The 9,216-nt window shown below is 43.8% G+C and overlaps 1 protein-coding gene across 1 annotated transcript in view; it reads left to right on the forward strand.

Annotated features, from left to right (window-relative positions):
- Nucleotides 1-9,216, forward strand: part of ACBD6 (acyl-CoA binding domain containing 6) — a gene marked incomplete at its 5' end in the record, with an annotated part of 77,407 nt that overhangs the window by 35,597 nt on the left and 32,594 nt on the right. The gene's annotated exons all lie outside the window — the stretch shown is intronic.

Genomic DNA, 9,216 nt, shown 5'->3' on the forward strand with positions numbered 1-9,216 from the left:
TTCACCTGACTGTGGCTTCCAGTGTGACTTGTGATCCTACTGGCCAGAGGGATTTCCTGTGTATGAGGTGTTTGGTAAAGTGCATTCTCCAATGTATTTTGGGTAACACTGCGCTCCCAGCAGAACTGTGTGGAATAATTAAAAGTAAATCCCACTTTGCCTAGCAGAAAAATGTCTGATAAATGCCTGGTATTGGCAGAACATGCCATGGGGGTAGGTGATGTTTCAGTCGTGGCGTGGTGTGGGCACATGACAGCTACAGTGGGATCTCAGTGCTGACTAAAGGCAAAATCAAACAGCTTATGCCATTTTCATCCCTTCATCCCCACTTCACCCCTTTGGACATCACCATTTCTAGCACAGTTTGACTTAACATAAAGCAGCTTTTTAGCCACCATGATTTGCAGCTCACATGTCTGAGCTAGCTAGCAGCAGTTTTAGGGTACCTTAACAGACCAGGCTGTGAGCTACACTGGTTCAGCATCTGCTTTGCAAGTGGCTCCTTCCAGCCAGGCAGCTTGGGTCAGCCTGTGCTTATGAGTCAATGCTCCCAGTTTTGCCAGCTTGTTGTAATTAAGGGCTGACCTGTGTAAATGCAGTCATGTTTGGACATAATTGTCCAACATATTTGTGTCAAATTATGATTGACTGCTCTTTACCAGTGTGGCACTTACTGACTCTGTTTTTCCTGCCCAGTTTGGACCTAGATACACCTCTGCTGACAAATCTGTGAGATTGTACCCGTGAGGTCTCAGCAGCCTTGCGTTAAATGCTTCAGGAATTTTTAAGAGGTTGACCTGAAGCAGAGCTGCAAGCTGAAGGTTTGTCAACAGACCTGTAGCATTCATAGGCTGTAAATAGCTGTGTTGGTACTTACATACGCATGAAATTGTTGTTTAAAAGTCTGTCTTGCCCTTGTCAGGGCAGAATTGCTGGTGGGATGGGTATGAGGCAGCACAGCTCTGTGGTAGCTCATGGGAAATGGATGTTCATACTTAGATCTTGGGGTTTCAATTCCAATGGATTTTATATGAGCTTTTCCTTACACAGAAGAGGAGCAGTGAAGCCAGTGGGGCCTTTGCTGTCAGGCTAGACCATCACCTGTCAGTCAGAACTAGTGAGTGATGTTTCAGATACATAGAGGAACAGCTTTGTATTGAAGTTGAGGAGGAGTCACATGGGAGGACACTTGCCCATTCCCTTCACCCTGGTAGCCTAGAGAAATACCTCTTCTCTTTGACACTTGTCTCATTGCTATGGAGGTAAAGTCTGACTCTTGAAGAAAATCCTGAAAGAAGAATCATCATATTCTTTTCCTCTGAGCATTAATTTTCTGTTAAATTCTCCCCTTTTTTCTTTTTGATGCATTGCACATTTTCTAACCAGATTATTTTTGGCCAGTAACAAAAGGTTAATAATAGCCATAAAAAGAAAATCAATCTTTGATATTTTTTCCCCACCAAGGTAATAAAGGAGAATTTCTTATAAAGGTCTCTGTTTGCACGTAGGTGGGTTCCCAGAGAAAGCAGACACATTTTTATTCACAGCCAGATATAAATTGCAATAACATTTCAAGACTTTGTGACTTAGTGTTTATTTCTCTTTTTTTTTGGTGTTTTGTTTTGACCTTTACCCTGTAAGAATTCACAGCCAGAGCAAGAGCAGGAGATATTTTAAAGAGCAAACAGAAGAAAAAGGGAGAGGGAGAAACTGTGTCTTCCTAACAGGCCATAAACACTGCAGCACCTTCTATTATACATACCAAGTGCACTGTCAGTTAATGCTTGGGCTGTAAAGGAGCGTGGGTTAAGCATGAGGGAATCTCTGGTGACTCGAATTGGTGGCGCTGTTAATTCAGAGCAATGTGCTCTCAGTAAAAGTTCCAAGCAGCCTCCACAATCCCCACGTGCCACTCAGGTCTTCAGGTTTTCTTCTGTCTTGTTCAGTTTTGCAGCAGCAGCTACATGCAAGCAGCATAAGAGATGAGGAATAAATTAGGGATTATGAGGGCTACGAGCAGCTAGTGAGGGAGAGAAATGTTATAGACCAATTTTTGTTTTAATTGCCTGTGTTTTAGTGTGCTTCTAAAAAGTTAGTCAAACAGCATGGCAGATTTATGCTCACTTCCATTACCTTTTTAATAAATGTTCTTCCATCTTGGCTCCCTTGGTGTGTGCTAAAGGATTTAGCTGCCCTAAGCAGACAGTGACAGTGGTACTCTGCTGGGTGACCTGGAGGAAGTCATACCACTTCACTGTGCCTTCATCCCTTTTTTCTGCCTTATTTTAGTTACCTTTATACTATCTGTTGTCAAAGTACTTGCAGTCTCTAGCTCAAGAGTCAACTTACTGCTCTTTGTTGATGACCAGACAGCTTGGGAGCAGGAGAGGTCTCCTGGCTCTGCTTGTTCCTGTAGCACACTCAAAACTGCTTTAATTCTGGGAGTAATCCCATGCTCCTGCACTGCAGTGGTCCAGTGCCTGTGCTTGCTGTTTCCAGCAGTGGTGCTGCAGTTTCCAGTGGGTGGTTCACTACTGTCACTGAAAAGCAGCAGCCATTGAGTTCTCTGGTTGTTCATAATTAGCTCTAATAGCACCTCTGAAAAGAGTTGGTGATTGCCATGGGCGAGGGGATACAGAAAGGCAACAGGCTGCTCTCCTTTGTTGAAAAGGGGCGTTTGTGTAATTGAATTACCTAAATCTTCAGAGCCAGAGGCCATGTCAAAGTGGGTGGTGGGATGGTATTTTGGAGCTCTGCTGGAAATACCCAGAGTTTGGGGCTTGGTCTGAAAACAGCTTCCTTCCACTGGAACTGTTTGTCTAAAGTGGAGCATATTCATAACATAAGTTATGAAGGAGCTTGGCAACATGATTAGAATATCCATTTCTATCTTTAAAATACATGAAGACACAAATTTTCCCTGCAGAGAATGAGCAACAAATGAAAACCTTTTTTCTATATGGGGAGAGATTTTCCTTGCAGTGTTTTCTCTGGCATTGAAAAGGTTTTCTGGAGTCAAGGGAGGCACTGAATGGAAGCTGTGCAGATCTGCACCCCCACAGCTGTGCCATGGCATCCTTAGTGCTCCCTGTGCCAGGAGCAGCAAGCTGGCCTGGTCAGATACTTGATTTCATAGAATCATGGAATGGTTTGGGTTGGAAGTGACCCTAAAGTTTGTTCTTGGTTGTCTCCAGTGGTGTAGTGCCAAGGCCCCACATGATTACTCATGCTATGCAGGGTATAGGGTATATGGGTGTGTGTATATATATGTGCATATATCTATACCTAGTGCGGGTACACAAATTCCTAGTGCTGGTTTAAGAAAAATGAAGGGTATTGTGGTACAGTAACTGTCCAATGAGAGAGCAGGGCAAATAGCATCTCTGATTTGTAACATCAAAACAGCAGACCATAGCCTCTCCTCCTGGACTTCCTGTGGCTTCACTTTGTTCCATTTGTGGGTACTCCTTGTTCTAAAATAATAATCCATGTGTTCAAGGTGTGCCCTTAGGAATGCATGGGGAACTATCCTGGAGTGGTTTCCTCAGCTCAGCTAAGTCTAATAAAGCTTTTCAAGCCTGTCTGGCCACGTGAACAAGTCTTAAAATAAATATTGTGAGTTGTAAGTGGAACTGTGTCACTTGACACACAGGATAATTAGGGGCTGTGTACATATCTGTGTGGTAAAGCAGCTGAGTTAAAATTGTATCTAAAGATTTTGATATTTTTGAACTGCATCACTGTGCAGTTATCAGTGTCATGGTAATGATTTTGTTGCTGAAATTTTTCTGTAATTATTACAAAAAAAGCTCTAACTGATCTTCAGTTTTTATTTGCTGACCTTTCACTTTCCTAGTAAAGGTGCAGATCACTACACTGAGACTTTAAGCCACTTGCCAGCAAGTTCTCAGTGGTCACCCTTGGACCCTCAGGGATTGAGAAGGAAACTTGAAACCAAAGCCGAAAATCATCAGGTTAGGAAATCTGTTGCTAGTACATAAACATTTTATTTTCATTCGTACATATACAGCAGTAACTTTGGTGAAAAGCATTTAGTGTCTGTGCTGTCTGCAGAGACCATTTTTGGTGCCAGAGTTGGGTTTGTATGTTGTACCAATTCCTGCAAGGCTGCACAGTCGTGTTTGCACTGAAGTGATGCCTGTCAGCATGAGATTGTGAGTTACCTGAATTTTCCTTTTTTCGTGTTCTGAAAGACATCTAGGGTAACAACAGGAGTGTGGTTGTCTCCTTAGCTTGTCTTACCTCCAGCAGACAGTGGCTTCCCTCTCCTGTTTGCATGCAAACACACTGGTGAGTCAGAGAGCTCCTGGAGACAGGGAGGTGTTTCAGCCATCCCCTTGTAATACCTTCACTCACGTCCTCATTGGGGATAAAGAAAAGAACAAAACCTTTTCAAATGAAGACAATACAAACATAATAAATGGCAGGGAGGGTTCATCTCCCTCATGACTCAATCCTTCTCAAACAACATTATTATTGACTGGCCTATTGGTTGCCAAAAAGGAAAATCAATTGTACTAGGAGTAGTTGCTGGGCCACAGATCATGGTACTAACCCAGCAGAGACAGGTTGATTTTTATCAACTATCCAAAGACTAATTCCCACCATTAGCTAAAAATGAAGTAGAAATTATGGATATGTCGAAGATTGCTAAGATTAGTGGTCTGTTGGGTTTGTTTTATTTGTGTTGGTTTTCTGTTTTCCTGCCTGACTCTTAAAAGGATTGTGTCTGTGTAGGATAAAAAGAAGCAAGGAAAAGTGAGGCCTGCTTGCCTGCCTGGTTTTTTGGTTTTTTTTCTTTTCAGCACTGTTCATTTGGATTTCAGAGCAAGAATACAAACTGCTTTGGTCTCTACATGGGCCTTGAGTTGGAGGCATTGCATAGACATTTAAAAATTAAGCTGGTCTCAGGAAACTTGTCCCTTCCCTGCTTCCTGCACTGAATGTACATCATACCCTCATGTTTCTGTATTTATAGGGAGATGAGGAATTTGATGTTGGCATCGTGACTGTTCTGAGGACCAAAGGCACAGGGTGTATCTACAGAGCTTGCCCCCTCTGGGTGTGTGTCCATGCAGCCCACTGCCCTTGCTGGGAGCTGATGGGTGCAAACACACTTCTGGGTAGGATTCCAACTGCCAAAACACTCTGCTGCTGTCACCATTCTCCAAACCTGGCTGAGATCAGAAAGGAAAACGTCTGAGGCTTGTGCCCTTGCAGTTAATGTCCCTAGCATCAATTTCCCCCTGAATATACTAAAAGCCTGGCTCATCAAGCCAGGAGGGGCCCTGTCCTGGAGCTGATACTGCTGCAGGGGGTTTGGCATAGTTACACTCACAGCTAGCAAAGGATGTGGCAGGTACTGCTGAACTGACGGTTGCTGTGGTAGGGATGTGCAGTGGCAAATGAAAAACAAAACGAGAGCAGATTTATCAACCACAATAATGCCCTTCCCTTAACCATCCCATGTCCCAGTCCCTCTCTCAGTGTGTCCCTAGTCAGCTTTGTCAAGCAGATCTCCAAAGACTCTGCAGACTCATACCCCTTCAGTCTTGACACTGTTGCCAGTGGGTGTGAAAGCCATTAGCCAAGAGAAAGGAGAGATCTGCTTAGTGACAGAGGGTAGCATTCTACATTAAGGCATTGACATGGTGCCAGTCACACAGTTATTACAAGTGGCACAGCTCCATGTCTCTCCTGCAGGTCTCTCTGTGGAATGTAGATTGGCAGCAGGTTGAATGTTAAATGGTCACCACTCAGCAGATGCTGATTTTACCTACTGGGAGAAAAGTCCCTTTCAGCAGAAACATTTGCAGCTCTAAATATATGCTGGGAAAGACAGAGATTTATCCCTGGTTTGCTCCTCAGCTTCTGCAGACACCTCAAGCCACATCAACACAAACCATAGGTTGTACAGATGAGACGTTCCCTTCTGCTTGTGCAGGCTGGGCTTTTTTTGCATTGTTTCTTCCTGTCTTCCAGCTTGACATGTACAGTCTTTGTTTCTTCTGCTCCCTGTAGACACATGAATCATTGCTTCATGGCTGGTGCAGCAAAGCAGTTGGCACCCTTGCTCAGGCAGTTTGCATGCAGCATTGCCTGCAAAGCAGGCTCACCAGCCCAGAACTGCTGCAGGCTCCTGTATTGTGCAAAACCAGTGTTTGAAAAGTGAAATCCAAGAGCTGGTCCTGAAAAAACTAGCAGTGGTCTCTACTGCTTTACCCTCCAAGTCTAAAGCTGCTTTCAGGGTAAGCAGAAAACAGGGTTTAAAGCTGGGACCAAGGACACATTTTAGTGGTTTGCTGTGAGATTGTGTGGCTTGTGGGCATCACCTGGTACTGAGGGCTGTGCTGTGCAGAGGGAGGAGCTTTCCATGGCCACTGCTAGTGCAGGAATATAGTCTGGCAGAAGACACATAGTCTTAGCTCAGAGAGTGTGACCATCCTCTGTATCAGGGAGCCTTGTGCCTGATTCCATGCCTGAGCAGCACAGCTATTTTGTGTTACAATCTGCCAATGCTCACAGTAGACAGAAGCCAGCAGCAGCAGTGAGTTTTGAGGTCAGTGCAGGTGGCACCATGGTGCTCTCATGTGTTCTGTTGCAGAGGAGAAACAGGTGTCATACTCCTTACTGTCTTCATATGTCCTTGCAGGGGCAGGAAAGAGCCTTACCTCCCTGTGAGGACGTGGGATGGTCCCATGCCCCTTGGTCTCAGGGTCATCTTTGAAATCAGGATGTGTTAGAACACCTGTAATTCCTGAAGGCATTGTTGGAAATGCTTTATCCCTCATTAAGGTGTTGGTTAACTGCGCAAACAGGATGCCACTGGCAGCCAAGCTGGTTCTTCAGGTGAACACATCACCATAGGAATGGTCTCTAATCACCCTAGGAATGGTCTCTAGCCTTGCTTCACTTCCTATAGCCTTGGTGTCACGTCTCCCTGCCAGAGGAACCACCTCTGCCAAGCAAGCAGCTTCTCTTTGCTCAGGAGAGATGGTTCCTAGAACATCCCTTATTTTTTGCATTCAGCATCTTGAAAAAGCTTTCTGTGTTTTGAAGGAGTTAAATTCTGCCACTCACCTCCTCCCTGAGGACTTTTCAATTTGAGAAAGACTGGCTTTACTTTCCAAATGGAATTTTGTATTCATCTGTTGTTGGCAGTTGTCTCTTCCAGTTTGCTCTAAAACACAAAGCTAAATAAACCCACATTCAACAAAACCCAACAAAAAAACAGTTCCAAGTGCATCTTTGGGGCATCTTGAATTTTCAGTCTTTGGTTTTTCTGAATAAGATTGTTCTGAAGCTTTAGGTGTCAGGGCAATAACTCTGCTGATTTTGTTTAGATTTTGATGAAGATTTTTTATGATCGTAGCTGTCTCTTGGCTCCAATGATTTGCAAGTGGCAAAACAGCACTGAAAATGTCAAAGCTAATTTAGGAGGTTCTTGTCTCTCAACTTATACATGTTACTTCTGCATCCATGAGAGCAGTGTCAGTACAGGAGACTTGCTAGCTCAGTGTTGTGTCTCCAGCGACAGGGAAGAGTGAATGCTTGTGGGACACAGTAGGGTAAGCATACAGTGATAATTTCATATATTTTTCCAGAATCTGTGGCTTGGAGGCTTCCTAAACCATTGGTATTATCTTTGTGCTCCTGGATTTTTCTTTGATAAATTTCTCTCATCCCTCTTTGGATTCCCAACCTTTAATGCCAGTGGGAGTTGTGTAGTTTAACTGTGCATTTGCTTTGCAGTTGCCACAATCATTTCATGTGAGAGACCATCGTTCTTGTGTAATGAGAAACTGTAATTGTTCCCCCAGTTACCTTCCCTGTCCTGCTTTTGACTTTATTGGCCTCCTTGATTCCCCTTGATGACTTCTTTTTCAGACTGAGGAGTTTTATCTATTTAATCCTACCCCATTTGGATGCTGCTTGGTAAGTGCTGCTTGGTAAGTTTGCTCCTTGTCATTCTTTGAGTCATTCCTAGTTCTTCCTTATTTCCTTTCAGATGAAAGGAGCAGCACTTCTCACAGTGCCCAAGCTGTAAGCAGAATAGGAGGTTATATGAAGGAATATAATGACATTTTCTTATTTCCTCTTTTTTTTTTTCCTCAAGAGCATCCTTGTTGTTGGCCTTTTATTAACTACCTTTGAATACTGAGCTGGAGTTACAGAGCCGTGTATAGCAACTCATGGTCTGTTTCCATAGAGGTGACAGCTAGTTGGAAGCCCATTACTGTGGATTTAGACTGAAGATTGTTTTTCCACATGTGCCTTACTTGGTGTTTATTAGCACGGAATTGCATCTGCAGTTCTTTCACCCTGTCACTCTGAAATCCTTTTGTAGCGTTTTACAGGCAGCTTTGGGTTTAAAGGACTTGGATGCTTCACTCTCAACCTGCTTCCCTGTTCACTTGTGTAGGTTGAACAACCCAAGTCTTGCACAGATCCCTCAGAACTCCAGCGATCATGACAGTTGTGCAAGCTGGTTGTTTATTCCTGTTTAATCTCTACTTTTGTAATCAGTTCTCTAGCAATGCAAAGACCTTCCCTCTTGCTCTATGACAGCATCACTTAATAGCCTTTGGTGAGAGGGTGTGTTCAAAAGCTTTTGGAAATCCATGTGAATAGGCATCCCTGCTGGTGTGGGATAGCAGAAGACTTGGTGGTGCTCACCTCCATAGGAAAGCTAAGCCTGGTGCCATCCTCCCTATGGCTGTTGCAGAAAAACTACTAAGTTGCTCTCTTTTGCAACAGAACAAGTGAGTCCTGTCATGGGTTTACTTGTTACCCTTCTATTTTATCAGGCAGTCCAATTGACAGTCCCAACTTAGACATTCCACATTGAAATGGGTCTTCCAGCCTCATACTCAGCTGTGCTGGAATAAAGGTTTCTTACAAAGCTAAGGGCTGAATTTACGTGAAGGTGTGTTGAAGTTGTCTATGGCATTTGTTCTCGGGTTAGGAGTTGTCTAAGTGCAAGCTGGGTACCAGTATTGGAGGAGTTGGTAAGCTTCCATCATCTAAATCCCTTTCTGCTGTTCCAGCCAATTAAACATTAAAATGAGCATGACAAATAAGTGCTCGTTTATGGGTCAATAACTCTCTAGTGTGGCTGTGACATGGCTGGCCGAGACAATCCGTTTCAGTACAGGCCTGGGCAACCCAACATCTGAGGGTATGTAATTGCTTTTA

Source organism: Acanthisitta chloris, unplaced genomic scaffold (assembly GCF_000695815.1).
Source record: "Acanthisitta chloris isolate BGI_N310 unplaced genomic scaffold, ASM69581v1 scaffold35070, whole genome shotgun sequence".
NCBI lineage: Eukaryota > Metazoa > Chordata > Aves > Passeriformes > Acanthisittidae > Acanthisitta > Acanthisitta chloris.